This window comes from Choloepus didactylus, chromosome 4 (assembly GCF_015220235.1).
Source record: "Choloepus didactylus isolate mChoDid1 chromosome 4, mChoDid1.pri, whole genome shotgun sequence".
NCBI classification, from domain to species: Eukaryota; Metazoa; Chordata; class Mammalia; order Pilosa; family Megalonychidae; genus Choloepus; species Choloepus didactylus.
Genome location: NC_051310.1, coordinates 50,234,836 through 50,248,827, shown reverse-complemented (window position 1 = coordinate 50,248,827; position 13,992 = coordinate 50,234,836). Strand labels below are relative to the sequence as shown.

Here is a 13,992-nt window from a genome sequence, read left to right as displayed (position 1 = left end):
CCTTCCTTCTGCTACTGTAGCTGCATCATCCCAGCCAGGTGTGCTGGGTCATCCATTATACCTGCAGCCCCAGGGAGTCACTCTGGGAACTCCGGAGCATCTGGCAAAGATCCTGACACTAGGAGTAATTGAGTAAAGATTTCAATGAATGGACAGGTGAAGTGAAAGAGAAAGACTTTTGGAGCAGAGAAAACAGCAGGAGCAAAGGTGTGTGTAAGCCATAGAGTGAGGAGACCAGCCAGACCAGAGGAGCAGGTTCATAGAATGGAATTTCGAAAGAGAGATTTGGATAATCTCTGTATGTATATGCCCATAAAACCATCAGCAAGTTCATGGGGAGGCAGTGAAAGAGGAGCCCAGGTGGCCCTGAAAGCCAGGTGGAGGAGGGTGAGTTTTATTATGAAGATACAGACAAGCCACCAGAGGCTTTGATGGGGGAAGTGAGTTGATGAGATTGGAGTTTTAGAAAGTGAAAGTGAAGACCCCCCCCCCTTTTTGGTGGGGGCGGTTGCATGACTGGGGGAAAAAGGATCAGTGAGGTGTATCCTGCAGTGATAAGGGGAGACTAGAGTGATGGAGGAAATGGAAAGGGAAGTGATGAAAGTGAACCTCAGGTCAGAGTGACCCCAAGAGTTTCAGCTTGGGAACGTAGAGGAATGATATCTTCAGTGATACCTGGAGGCTGGAGAAAGCACAGAACTAGGTTAGTTTAAAGCCGGAGAGGACCTCAGAGAGCATCTAGCTCAGGGTTTCCAAATGATTGGTTGTGGTCTGTATCAGAATCACCCATGGAACTTGTGGAGATACCTGGCTTCTTTCCCTTTCCCCAGGAAATTCTAAATCAGTGGCTCTTTGGTAGGACTTGGCATCTGTATAATTTAACTACTCCCTCCATGATTCTGTGGCTCGGTGAGGTTGAACGTCTTGCCCAAAGCCACAACACCAGTTAGGACAGAGTACTAGAATCCAGGTCTCCCCTGTCAGTGCTTTTTACTTAATCCTATCACATGGGGAGGATGGGAATGAGTCATTTTGAAGCAACCTTGACTCATGTGGGGATCAATGTTGAGGAGGTGTGGTTACTCGGGACCAGAACTCAAAGGAGAGATTGCTCTGAAGATATACATTTGGGAGTCAGGGAACATTTTCTGAGAGGCTGCTGTTAACTAGGCACTGGGTAAATCTTCAGAGACTCAGAGAGTAGAATAGTAGAAAATGGAAATCTATAGGACTGGATTTCTGAAGCCATACAAATGGATAGATTTCTTTGTGCACAGTGAGTAAAAGGAAGGACAGGAGGCAGATGTCTACTTTTGGTGGAATTATTTGGGTTAGAGGAAGGAAGAAGACACGGTGATCATGCAGATCACAGAAGGTTTTTAAAATAGAGGTGTAATTGACATACAGTAAATGGGACATATTTAAAGTGGGCAATTTGGTATATTTTGCTATATGTATATGCCCATGAAACCATCAGCAAAATCAAGAGAGTGAACATATCTATTACTCTTAAATGTTTCCTTGTGCCCACACTTTTTAAAAAGCTTTGTTGAGATAGCATTCACATATCATACAATTTGCCCGTTTAAAATATACAGTTCAGTGTTTTTTTAGCATATTCACAGGGTTGTGCAACCACCACCACAATCTTATTTTAGAACATTTTTTGTCTTCCCTAAAAGAAACCTTGTTAGTAGTCATTTCCATTCCCCAATTCCCCCTGCCCTAAGCAACCCAACCACTAATCTACTATCTGTCTCTTTAAATTTGTCTATTCCAGGTATTTCATATAAATGGAATCACACAATATGTGGTCTTTTGTGACTGATTTCTTTCACTTAATCATAATGTTTTCAACTTTTATCCATATTGTATCCTCTATCAGTACTTAATTTTTTGTTGGTCGCAAACAACATTCCGTTGTAGACATACTACATTTTAATTATCCATTTATCAGTTGACGGACATTTGGGTTGTTTCTACTTTTTGACTGTTATAAATAAAGCTGCTGTGAACATTCATGTATAAGTTTTTGTGTGGACATATCACTTCTCTTGGGTATATATCTAGGAGTAGAATTGCTGGGTCATATAGAAACTTCTCTTTTAATTTGGTGAGGAAACTGTTTTCCAAAGTGGCTTTACCATTTTACAATCTTACCAGTCATTTCTCTGTATACTCACCAGCACTTGTCATTGTCAGTCTTTTTGTTTATTGCTATCTTGGTGGGTGTTAAGTGGTATTTGTTGTGGTTTTGATTTGTATTTCCCTAATGACTAATGGTGTTGAGCATCTTTTCATGTGATTATTTGCAATTTATGTATCTTCTTTGGAAAAATGTCTGTTCAGATCTTTTGCCCATTTTTAAATTGGGTTATTTGTCTTTTATTATTTAGATTCTAAGAGTTTTTTATGGTGGACACAAATACCTTATCAGATATTTACCAATATTTTCTCCCTTTCCATGGTTTTCTTCCCACTTTCTTGATGGTATTGTTTGCAGCAAAAACATTTTTAATTTTGTCATAGTCTATTTTGTTCTTTTATCCTTATGCTTCTGGTGTCATAATCTGAGAAACGCTTGCCTAATCCAAAGTCATGAAGATTTAGTTCTCTGTTTTCTTTTGAGAACTTTCTAGTTTTAATTCTTACATTTAGGTCTATGATCCATTTTGAGTTAATGTTTATGTTGTATGGTGTGTGGTGTAGGGGTGCGACTTCATTCTTTTGCATGTGAAGAGCCATTGTCCTGGTATCGTTTGTTGGAAAGACTCTTCTTTCCACATTGAATTTTCTTGGCATCTTTATGCCTTTTTTTTTTTTTTTCAAATCCCGCCCTTCCACCCCTCCTATTTCCCATACCCCCATCCCCAGACAACCACTGATCTGCTTTCTGTTTGCTTTTTTTTTTTTTTTTTTAATCATCATTTTATTGAGATATATTCACATACCACGCAGTCATACAAAACAAATTGTACTTTTGATTGTTTACAGTACCATTACATAGTTGTACATTCATCACCTAAATCAATCCCTGACACCTTCATTAGCACACACACAAAAATAACAAGAATAATAATTAGAGTGAAAAAGAGCAATTGAAGTAAAAAAGAACACTGGGTACCTTTGTCTGTTTGTTTCCTTCCCCTACTTTTCTACACATCCATCCATAAACTAGACAAAGTGGTGTTTGGTCCTTATGGCTTTCCCAATCCCATTGTCACCCCTCATAAGCTACATTTTTATACAACTGTCTTCGAGATTCATGGGTTCTGGGTTGTAGTTTGATAGTTTCAGGTATCCACCACCAGCTACCCCAATTCTTTAGAACCTAAAAAGGGTTGTCTAAAGTGTGCATAAGAGTGCCCACCAGAGTGACCTCTCGGCTCCTTTTGGAATCTCTCTGCCACTGAAGCTTATTTCATTTCCTTTCACATCCCCCTTTTGGTCAAGAAGATGTTCTCCGTCCCACGGTGCCAGGTCTACATTCCTCCCTGGGAGTCATATTCCACGTTGCCAGGGAGATTCACTTCCCTGGGTGTCTGATCCCACGTAGGGGGGAGGGCAGTGATTTCACCTTTCAAGTTGGCTTAGCCAGAGAGAGAGGGCCACATCTGAGCAACAAAGAGGCATTCAGGAGGAGACTCTTAGGCACAAATACAGGGAGGCCTAGCCTCTCCTTTGCAGCAACCGTCTTCCCAAGGGTAAAACTTATGGTAGAGGGCTCAACCCATCAAACCACCAGTCCCCTATGTCTGTGGTCATGTTAGCAACCATGGAGGTGGGGTAGGTGAATACCCCTGCATTCTCCACAGGCTCCTCAAGGGGGCACTACATCTTTTTTTTTTTTTTTTTCCCTTGTTTGTCTTTTTTCTTTTTTTTTTTTTTTTTTTTTTTTAACTTTCCCTTCTTTTTTCAAATCACCTGTATGAAAAAAAAGTTAAAAAGAAAACAAACATACAATAAAAGAGCATTTCAAAGAGACCATAGCAAGGGAGTAAGAAAAAGACAACTAACCTAAGATAACAGCTTAACTTCCAACATGTTCCTACTTTACCCCAAGAAAGTTACATAATATAGCAACATTTCAGTGAACTTGTTCCTACTACAACCATCAGAAATTAACAGACCATAGTCATTTCTGGGCATCCCCAGAACGTTAAATAGCTTATCTGTTCTTCTTGGATTATTGTTCCCCCTTCCTTAATTGCTCTCTACTGCTAGTTCCCCTACATTCTACATTATAAACCATTTGTTTTACATTTTTCAAAGTTCACATTAGTGGTAGCATATAATATTTCTCTTTTTGTGCCTGGCTTATTTCGCTCAGCATTATGTCTTCAAGGTTCATCCATGTTGTCATATGTTTCACCAGATCGTTCCTTCTTACTGCCACGTAGTATTCCATCGTGTGTATATACCACATTTTATTTATCCACTCATCTGTTGAAGGACATTTGGGTTGTTTCCATCTCTTGGCAATTGTGAATAATGCTGCTATGAACATTGGCGTGCAGATATCTGTTCGTGTCACTGCTTTCCGATCTTCCGGGTATATACCGAGGAGTGCAATCGCTGGATCGAATGGTAGCTCTATATCTAGTTTTCTAAGGAACTGCCAGACTGACTTCCAGAGTGGCTGAACCATTATACAGTCCCACCAACAATGAATAAGAGTTCCAATTTCTCCACATCCCCTCCAGCATTTGTAGTTTCCTGTTTGTTTAATGGCAGCCATTCTAACCGGTGTTAGATGGTATCTCATTGTGGTCTTAATTTGCATCTCTCTAATAGCTAGTGAAGCTGAACATTTTTTCATGTGTTTCTTGGCCATTTGTATTTCCTCTTCAGAGAACTGTCTTTTCATATCTTTTGCCCATTTTATAATTGGGCTGTCTGTACTATTGTCATTGAGTTGTAGGATTTCTTTGTATATGCAAGATATCAGTCTTTTGTCAGATACATGGTTTCCAAAAATTTTTTCCCATTGAGTTGGCTGCCTCTTTACCTTTTTGAGAAATTCCTTTGAGGTGCAGAAACTTCTAAGCTTGAGGAGTTCCCATTTATCTATTTTCTCTTTTGTTGCTTGTGCTTTGGGTGTAAAGTCTAGGAAGTGGCCTCCTAATACAAGGTCTTGAAGATGTTTTCCTACATTATCTTCTAGGAGTTTTATGGTACTTTCTTTTATATTGAGTTCTTTGGTCCATTTTGAGTTAATTTTTGTGTAGGGGGTGAGGTAGGGGTCCTCTTTCATTCTTTTGGATATGGATATCCAACTCTCCCAGCCCCATTTGTTGAAAAGACCATTATGGCTCAGTTCGGTGACTTTGGGGGCCTTATCAAAGATCAGTCGGCCATAGATCTGAGGGTCTATCTCTGAATTCTCAATTCGATTCCATTGATCTATATGTCTATCTTTGTGCCAGTACCATGCTGTTTTGGCAACTGTGGCTTTATAATAAGCTTCAAAGTCAGGGAGTGTAAGTCCTCCCACTTCGTTTTTCTTTTTTAGAGTGTCTTTAGCAATTCGAGGCATCTTCCCTTTCCAAATAAATTTGATAACTAGCTTTTCCAAGTCTGCAAAGTAGGTTGTTGGAATTTTGATTGGGATTGCATTGAATCTGTAGATGAGTTTGGGTAGAATTGACATCTTAATGACATTTAGCCTTCCTATCCATGAACATGGAATATTTTTCCATCTTTTAAGGTCCCCTTCTATTTCTTTTAGTAGAGTTATGTAGTTTTCTTTGTATAGGTCTTTTACATCTTTGGTTAAGTTTATTCCTAGGTACTTGATTTTTTTAGTTGCTATTGAAAATGGTATCTTTTTCTTGAGTGTCTCTTCAGTTTGTTCATTTCTAGCATATAGAAACATTACTGACTTATGTGCATTAATCTTGTATCCCGCTACTTTGCTAAATTTGTTTATTAGCTCTAGTAGGTGTATCGTTGATTTCTCAGGGTTTTCTAGATATAAGATCATATCATCTGCAAACAATGACAGTTTTACTTCTTCTTTTCCAATTTGGATGCCTTTTATTTCTTTGTCTTGCCGGATTGCCCTGGCTAGCACTTCCAGCACAATGTTGAATAACAGTGGTGACAGCGGGCATCCTTGTCTTGTTCCTGATCTTAGAGGGAAGGCTTTCAGTCTCTCACCATTGAGTACTATGCTGGCTGTGGGTTTTTCATATATGCTCTTTATTATGTTGAGGAAGTTTCCTTCAATTCCTACCTTTTGAAGTGTTTTTATCAAGAAGGGATGTTGGATTTTGTCAAATGCTTTTTCAGCATCTATTGAGATGATCAATTGATTTTTCCCTTTCGAGTTTTTAATGTGTTGTAATACATTGATTGTTTTTCTTATGTTGAACCATCCTTGCATGCCTGGAATGAACCCCACTTGGTCATGGTGTATGATTTTTTTAATGTGTCTTTGGATTCGATTTGCAAGTATTTTGTTGAGGATTTTTGCATCTATATTCATTAGGGAGATTGGCCGGTAGTTTTCCTTTTTTGTAGCATCTTTGCCTGGTTTTGGTATTAGATTGATGTTAGCTTCATAAAATGAGTTAGGTAGTGTTCCATTTTTTTCAATGTTTTGAAAGAGTTTGAGTAAGATTGGTGTCAGTTCTTTCTGGAAAGTTTGGTAGAATTCCCCTGTGAAGCCATCTGGCCCTGGGCATTTATTTGTGGGAAGATTTTTGATGACTGATTGGATCTCTTTGCTTGTGATGGGTTGGTTGAGGTCTTCTATTTCTTCTCTGGTCAGTCTAGGTTGTTCATATGTTTCCAGGAAATTGTCCATTTCTTCTACATTATCCAGTTTGTTGCCATACAGTTGTTCATAATATCCTCTTATAATTTTTTTAATTTCTTCAGGATCTGCAGTTATGTCACCTTTTTCATTCATTATTTTGTTTATATGGGTCTTCTCTCTTTTTGATTTTGTCAGTCTAGCTAGGGGCTTGTCAATCTTGTTGATCTTCTCAAAGAACCAACTTTTGGTGATATTTATCCTTTCTATTGTTTTTTTGTTCTCTATGTCATTTATTTCTGCTTTAATCCTTGTTATTTCTTTTCTTGTACTTGGTTTAGGATTGGTTTGCTGTTCATTTTCTAGCTTCTTCAGTTGATCCATTAGTTCTTTGATTTTGGCTCTTTCTTCCTTTTTAATATATGCGTTTAGTGCTATAAATTTCCCCCTTAGCACTGCTTTTGCTGCATCCCATAGGTTTTGGTATGTTGTGTTCTCATTTTCATTTGTCTCTATATATTTAGCAATTTCTCTTGCTATTTCTTCTTTAACCCACTGATTGTTTAGGAGTGTGTTGTTTAACCTCCAGGTATTTGTGAATTTTCTAAGTCTCTGATGGTTATTGACTTCTAATTGTATTCCATTGTGGTCAGAGAATGTGCTTTGAATAATTTCAATCTTTTTAAATTTATTGAGGCTTGTTTTATGTCCCAGCATATGATCTATTCTGGAGAAAGTTCCGTGAGCACTAGAAAAGTATGTGTATCCTGGTGATTTGGGATGTAATGTCCTGTAGATGTCTGTTAAATCTAATTCATTTATCAGATTGTTTAGGTTTTCAATTTCCTTATTGGTCTTCTGTCTGGTTGATCTATCTATAGGAGAGAGTGATGTGTTGAAGTCTCCCACAATTATTGTGGAAACATCAATTGCTTCCTTTAGTTTTGCCAATGTTTCTCTCATGTATTTTGTGGCACCTTGATTGGGTGCATAGACATTTACGATTGTTATTTCTTCTTGCTGAATTGCCCCTTTTATTAGTATGTAGTGGCCTTCTTTGTCTCTCAAAACATCCCTGCATTTGAAGTCTATTTTATCTGAGATTAATATTGCTACACCTGCTTTCTTTTGGCTGTAGCTTGCATGAAATATTTTTTTCCATCCTTTCACTTTCAATTTCTTTGTGTCCCTGTGTCTAAGATGAGTCTCTTGTATGCAACATATTGATGGTTCATTTTTTTTTGATCCATTCTGCGAATCTATATCTTTTAATTGGGGAGTTTAATCCATTTACATTCAACGTTAAAACCGTGAAGGCATTTCTTGAATCGGCCATCTTATCCTTTGGATTATGTTTGCCATATTTTTCCCTCTCTCTATTAATATCCTTTATTGTACCCATACCGAATCTCTTTAGTACTGAACCTTTCTCCAAGTCTCTCTGTCCTGTCTTTGTTTCTCTGTCTGTAGGGCTCCCTTTAGTATCTCCAGCAGGGCAGGTCTCTTGTTAGCAAATTCTCTCAGCATTTCTTTGTCTGTGAAAAATTTAAGCTCTCCCTCAAATTTGAAGGAGAGCTTTGCTGGATAAAGTATTCTTGGCTGGAAATTCCTCTCTCTCAGAATTTTAAATATATCGTGCCACTGCCTTCTCGCCTCCATGGTGGCTGCTGAGTAGTCACTACTTAGTCTTATGCTGTTTCCTTTGTATGTGGTGAATTGCTTTTCTCTTGCTGCTTTCAGAACTTGCTCCTTCTCTTCTATGTTTGACAGTGTGATCAGTATATGTCTCGGAGTGGGTTTTTTTGGATTTATTCTATTTGGAGTTCGCTGAGCATTTATGATTTGTGTATTTATGTTGTTTAGAAGATTTGGGAAGTTTTCCCCAACAATTTCTTTGAATACTCTTCCTAGACCTTTACCCTTTTCTTCCCCTTCTGGGACACCAATGAGTCTTATATTCGGACGTTTCATATTATCTATCATATCCCTGAGGTCCATTTCGAGTTTTTCAATTTTTTTTCCCCATTCTTTCTTTTATGCTTTCATTTTCCATTCTGTCATCTTCCAGGTCACTGATTCGTTGTTCAACTTCCTCTAGTCTTGTACTATGAGTGTCCAGAATCTTTTTAATTTGGTCAACAGTTTCTTTAATTTCCATAAGATCATCCATTTTTTTATTTAGTCTTGCAATGTCTTCTTTATGCTCTTCTAGGGTCTTCTTGATTTCCTTCATATCCCGTACTAGGGTCTCATTGTTCATCTTTAGTTCTTTGAGTAGCTGCTCTAGGTGTGTCTCTTCTGGTCTTTTGATTTGGGTGCTTGGGCTTGGGTTATCCATATCGTCTGGTTTTTTCATATGCTTTATAATTTTCTGTTGTTTTTGGCCTCGTGGCATTTGCTGACCTTGATAGGGTTCTTTTAGGGTTTGGAGACCAGTTGAAGTCCTTATCTCTAATTTATCAGATCTACAGCTTCGTGGAGTACACTTTCTCTAACTAACCAGCAGGTGGCGTCCACGAGCCACCTGTTCTCCACAAGCCAGATCTCCCCTGCTTAGCCTTTTTGGTGAGTGGGGGAGTGAGTCTTGTGGGGCCCAATTGGTGTCCCAAGCTTGCGTGTGTAGTTGGTGTTGCCTGCCCTGTATGTGGGGCGTGTTTCTGGGCAGTCGGGGAGGGGGGGTGGCCCTAACAATCAAATCTCCCTGATGATCCTAGAGTTTTAAAGCTACTGCAATAGTCTAATCCTTCAGTTCAGTCCTGCCACAGTTTGTCTCTGCCACTGACCCACAAGTCTTTGGTATTGGCGTATGGCTCCTGAGACTTGCAAGTGGGCCCCTCTTCCAGGCTGTGCACCCCGGGTCCTCTGTTGAGGGATGACTGTGCTATGTCACAGGTGAGTGCCGTCCCCCCAGGGCAGTTCTGGGCTGCTGGGCTGTGTTGGGAGGCTCCCAGTCTGCTCAAATGATGGCTGAATGGGGCTCTGTTAATTCACACTGCTCCCCCTTCCCAGCTCTGGGACATTCAGCTGAGGTTGCAGGGAAGGCTAATGTCCACGCACAGTTTTGTGGTGTGTGCCTGTTATTTGAAGCACTTCCGTCACCCTGGGTTGTCTGGGGCAGCTCTGGGCTATGGGGCTGGCGATGGGCAGGAGTGTTTCCTGTCCACCAGGATGGTGGCTGTGAGCAGACACCCCCCTTTTCTTGGGAAGTTGTGTTGTTTAGTGAATTTTCTCAGCCACTGGATTATTGCCTTTTGTCTCAGAGCTCTCTTAGTTCTGCTCTTGACTTGACGTGCCCAAATTTCAATTCTTTGAAGCTTTCTGTATTGAGCTTCTTAGAGTAATTGTTTTAGAAAAAGCAAAAAGGATTTAAAAAAAAAAAAAAAAACGGCCCTCCTCAGAGATCTAATGGGTTATTGAAATGCTAATAGACAAAGCAACCAGGGCCATTAAGGAAAGGTGCCCAGGGCAGAGAGATCAGCCTTGCTTCGGGATTTGCATATGCGCCTCAAGGCCTGATCTCCACCCTTCCCCTTTCTGTGTTCACCAGAACTCCAAAAATCCTCTGCTTTTACTTTGGAGCTTCTCGTGTTGTTTTCCTTCTATGCCCGTCTCCTCTCTGCTGGGCTGGCTGCTCTCAGAGTCTCTGGTGTCTGGCCTCAGTCTATCTATGGTTGGAGTTTGAATCAGTAGAATGAGTTTCCGATAAGAGCAGCCACTGCAATTCTCCCTTCTCCTTCCTGGAGCTGACAGCCCCTCCTCCCCCGGGACTGAGCCTGGCAGGGAGGGGCGCGGGTCCCCTGGCCGCAAAAACTTACAGATTTCGCTGATCTCAGCAGTTCCACGTTTTCATGAGTGTTGTATGAAGTATGCCCAAAGACAGATTGCTCTGTGGTGTCCAGTCCACGCAGTTCCTGGCTTTTTACCTACTTTCCTGGAGGAGTAACTAAAACATACAGCTCACCAGTCTGCCATCTTGCCCCGCCTCTGCTTTTTTTCTAGAGTTTTATAAATAGAACCGTGCAGAATATACTTCTTTTTATCTGAGTTCTTTCACTCAGTATTTTGAGAATCATCTGTGTTGTTGCTTGCATCAATAGATCATTATTTTTTATTGTTGAATAGTATTCCCTTATATGGATATGCCACATTATAAACATCCGTTTATTTGTTGATGGACTTTTTTTGTTCTTTCACTTTTTGGCCTTTGGGGATCAGGCTTCTATGAACATGTGCATGCACATTTTTGTATGGGAATATGCTTTCTTTATGCTTGGGTAGAAACTGAGGAGAAGAATGAGTGGATCAAATGGTAGTCGTATGTTTAACCTTTTAAGAAACTCCCTAACTTTTCCAAAGTGGCTACCGTTTTACAGTCCCACCAGCAATGTGTGAGAGTTGCAGTTGTTTCACATCCTCAACAGCATTTAGTTTAGCCAGCCATTCTGATAGGTGTGTGTTGTCCTTGCATAGTGGCTTTAATTTGCATCTCCCTGATGACTAATGATGTTGAACTTCTTTTTATGTATTTATTTGCCATCAGTTTATCTTCTTTGGTAAAACACACTTTAAAAAATTTGGATTGTTTATTTTCTTATTGAGTTTTGAGAGTTCTTTTTATATTCGGGATTCAAGTCTTTTATCAGATATATGATTTATAAATATTTTCTCCCAGTCTGAAGCTTGTCTTTTCATACTCTTGACAGTGTTTTTCAAAGAGTAGAATTTTCAATTTGATGAAATCCAGTTTATCAATTTGTTCTTTTAGGGATTGTGCTTTTGATATCGTATCTAGGAATATTTGCCTAACCCAAGGTCCAAGAGATTTTTTCTTACGTTTTGTTCTACGAGTTTGAAAGTTTTAGGTCTAACATTTAGGTCCATGGTCTATTTTGAGTATAAGTTACAATGTCTGGACTGAAATTTTTTTCTTTTTTTTTTTTTTTGCACATGGATGTCCAATTGTTCCGGTACCGTATGTTGACACAAAACTTTTATTATTTTATCCATTTATCTATTTGTAAGAATGTCATTTTTTTTTTTTTTTAAGGCCATGCTTTCTGGGTTTCAGCAAGGGCCCCCCAGGCCCTCCTTACCAACAGAAGTATTCTCTAAGAGAGGGGGTTTAGTGTATCCACTGCTTCCTGAATGACTTTTACAGAAAGAATGCTAAGTGTGTCCATTTCCATGTGGGGTCTGCCTCAGCACTCTGGCTCCCGCCCCATTCGGTTAGACTTTTTCTCAGGGCCTTAGATGATGACAAGCTAATCCGAGTCCATGATTTGGGAGGCTATGAAGCTGAGAGTAAACAAACTGACTGGATTTGGAATTCAGCGAACCTTAGAGCCTGAAACAACAAGCTGAAATTTTACAGAAAAAAATATCTGTGAAGGTTTTTGGGCCTCTCCACTGCATCAGCACAGGATGTGGGAAACAAAGCTGTATAGCACATAGAAAAGATGCAAAGGTTTTGGTTGATGGCAGACTCAACTGGGGTCACTGGGGCTTTTCAAAACATTCATGCAGTCTGTGGCTGCATCAGTAAAGTGCACTGTTGAGATCGAGTTTGGTGATAATTTTGCTCTCCCCTGTGAAGGTCAGATCACACCCACAGGGCGATGTTCACTCTTTAACTGGGGTATGGAGATATTGGGGTGTGTCCAGAGGAAACTGATCAGAATGGTGAGAGGGAAAAAGCTATGTTCTCAGTGAATCTGATGAAGGAGCTTAGGATATTCATGTTTGTTAATTGACTCATTCATTCAACAAACAGTTTTTAATCTTCTTAAATGCAAGGCAGGGAACTAAGGGACAGGACAACATGATGTGGGTTCCAGCAAAGTTGCCCAACGGTCTATAAGAGTTGAGTCTTGATGGACAAATAGGAGTTGGAAAAGTGAAAAAGGGAAGGAAGGATTTTTCCATCCAGAAGGGTGAGCATGCCCAAAGTCACTAGGCAATAAACTCCAGACAGGCAATGTGTCTTTTTCATATTTGTGACCATATTCCCCAGTAGGCTACCTGACCCATAAAATGTCCTTGTTAATCTCTCAGGTTAGTTGAAATAACATGCTTCCCTGAAGATTGTACAAGTAATTACAAGAAGCTGGAATACAGGTTGCATGTGCATGGGGTGGTGGGGATTGCTTAGGCTGAAAGGTAGGAAGGGACACAGTTAGGAGTTTGGACATCATCATGGATAAGAGAGGAAACATTGAAGGATTTTAAATTAGGAAGAAGTGACATGGTCAGATTCTTACTTTTGAAACACATCACTGGCAGCAGTTGGAGGACAGTGAGTCTGGAGATGGAGAAACCAGCTAAAAGGCCATTGCAAGAGTCCAGGTGAGGCAAGGCGGTAGGAGTAGAGAGTAGACGTACGTGGTGGGGAGCTTGGTCTGCTGGGTAAATAGTGGGGTCAGGGATGTGCAGGAGGGTGTTGATAGGGTGATGCAGGACAAGGATTTGAACTCTGGGTATGTTGAGTTAAAGGAACTTGTGTGGCACAGAGATAGAGATTTTCAGAAAAGGTGCACAAATAGGTTTGAGAGTGTGGTCTGTGGTTAAGACATGGAGCTGAATAAATGAATCTGACACTACCCTCTGTCCTCAGAATATACCCCCTGGAGGTTCCGATATATTTCTCTCCCCTACACCTACCTCCAAGTTGAGACTCTCAGTTGGATATTGAAACCAATGGGTCTGAATCATCCAATGGAAAGAAAAGAGGACTGAGGAGCAGCAAGATTTAAAAATAGAGAAAGAGATGCCTGGAAAGGAGCCCTAGAGGGAGAGTTAGAAAAGAGTGAGAGGAGGGCCAGGAAAGAGTAGTGCCCTGGAAACAAAGGAAGAGAGAGGTTCATGAGGAAGACAGCCATTGAGAGGATCAGATGCCACAGAGAGGTCAGCTGGGATGAAGCTAGGCATGTTATAAGGCTTGCAGGAGCTGTTTCAGAGCTAGAGGGAGGCAGGGGATAGCACCGGTATGAGAAGGCTTAGGGGAGATACACTGATTGTCTTCAAATATTTGACCTATTCTCTTTGGCTGCTATTTTGGTTAAGTCTTTTGGGTGCAAGTAGTAGCAACCCACTTCAACTGGCTAAAGCCAAAAAAGGAATTTATTGGCTCAAATAACTGAAAAGTCCAAAAATATCAAGCAAATCTTGATCTAAGGGTTTAAATGGTAGCATCGAGACCTGGTGTCTTTCTGTCTCTCACCTCTCCCTTCCTTCTTGCC

General features: G+C 40.2%; 1 protein-coding gene across 1 annotated transcript in view; it reads left to right on the top strand.

The window, feature by feature from the left end:
* PRKCH (protein kinase C eta) overlaps positions 1 to 13,992 on the top strand; it is a 247,447-nt gene that overhangs the window by 68,338 nt on the left and 165,117 nt on the right. The window lies entirely within an intron of this gene.